We start from the raw sequence: 1,129 nt of genomic DNA on the forward strand, positions 1-1,129 counted from the left end.
GAGCTATTGCTTTTAGAAAATAAAACATACAAGATTTTATGATGTTTTAGCAGAGCTTTTCATGGCAAATAAGCATCACATATGTCTACAGCAAAAAGACATTTCGCTGTTCAGTTCTTTCTGTGAATGAAAGCTTAGCCCAGAGCGTGCTTAGGGGAGTAGAAGAGTAGAGTAACAGTGATGATATTCTCTGGTTTTCTAGACTGTGTTTACTTTACTTCAGTCTGTCCTATTGTCTCCTTTACTTTTGTCATTCTCGTTAGATCATATGGTCAATCAGAGCAATTTTAATGATGATTTTGTTAGAATAAATGTTTATCTAGACGTTGTTTTGAAGGACACTAAGCAGATGGCCCTTTTTGCCTCTAACATGTTCTTTGGTAAAAGGCATCAAGACCTGTAAAAATAGTCTTTAAAACTGCAAATGTATCTGCTGAAAGATTAATAATATATTGAACACTTAAATTTATTTTGAAAACATTGACTGGGAGGGCCACTGCTAATTGTGCAACTCCAGGGAGAGCCCTTTGTAGTCACACACTGTAATAGCTCTGTATACTTCGTGCTGTTGTTTTCCATCTTAAAAGAGAGAGAATGATTGAGCCCATGTGAAATGTTTGTTTTAAGGGTTCAGCGACATAATGCATGTAACCTGCTTTGAACTGTGCAACACACAGTAAAGACCAATGAATGTTTTCTAGAGTAACTACTATTATCACACTTTATGCTAGCTGCACCACTGGCCCTTGGAAATCAAAATAACCTGTGCGTATGACATGGTTCTTCTTCTCAAGGAGCTGGTAGCCAATTTGCAGAAGATGAACTCTTAAGAAGACTATGACTGTGTGTTGTAAAGGAGGTCTCCACATAGTGCTGTGAGAACACAAAAGGAGTTGCTAATTTTCCCCTGTGGGAGAAATGAAAGCTACAAAGAGGAGACAACATCTGGAGCCTAAAGCAATGAGAGTTTAAGTAGGCAGAGGTATGAATATATGTAACAGAGGTATGAGGAAACAGCATCAGGTAAATGAGAGCAGTTGATGTGGTTGAAGCATGAAATTCATGATAAGATTGAAATATAGGATATGGATTTTATCAGTTATTAACCTCTTATTGTGAATTCTTTTTT

Source organism: Hipposideros armiger, unplaced genomic scaffold (genome assembly GCF_001890085.2).
Source record: "Hipposideros armiger isolate ML-2016 unplaced genomic scaffold, ASM189008v1 scaffold_597, whole genome shotgun sequence".
Taxonomy (NCBI): Eukaryota; Metazoa; Chordata; class Mammalia; order Chiroptera; family Hipposideridae; genus Hipposideros; species Hipposideros armiger.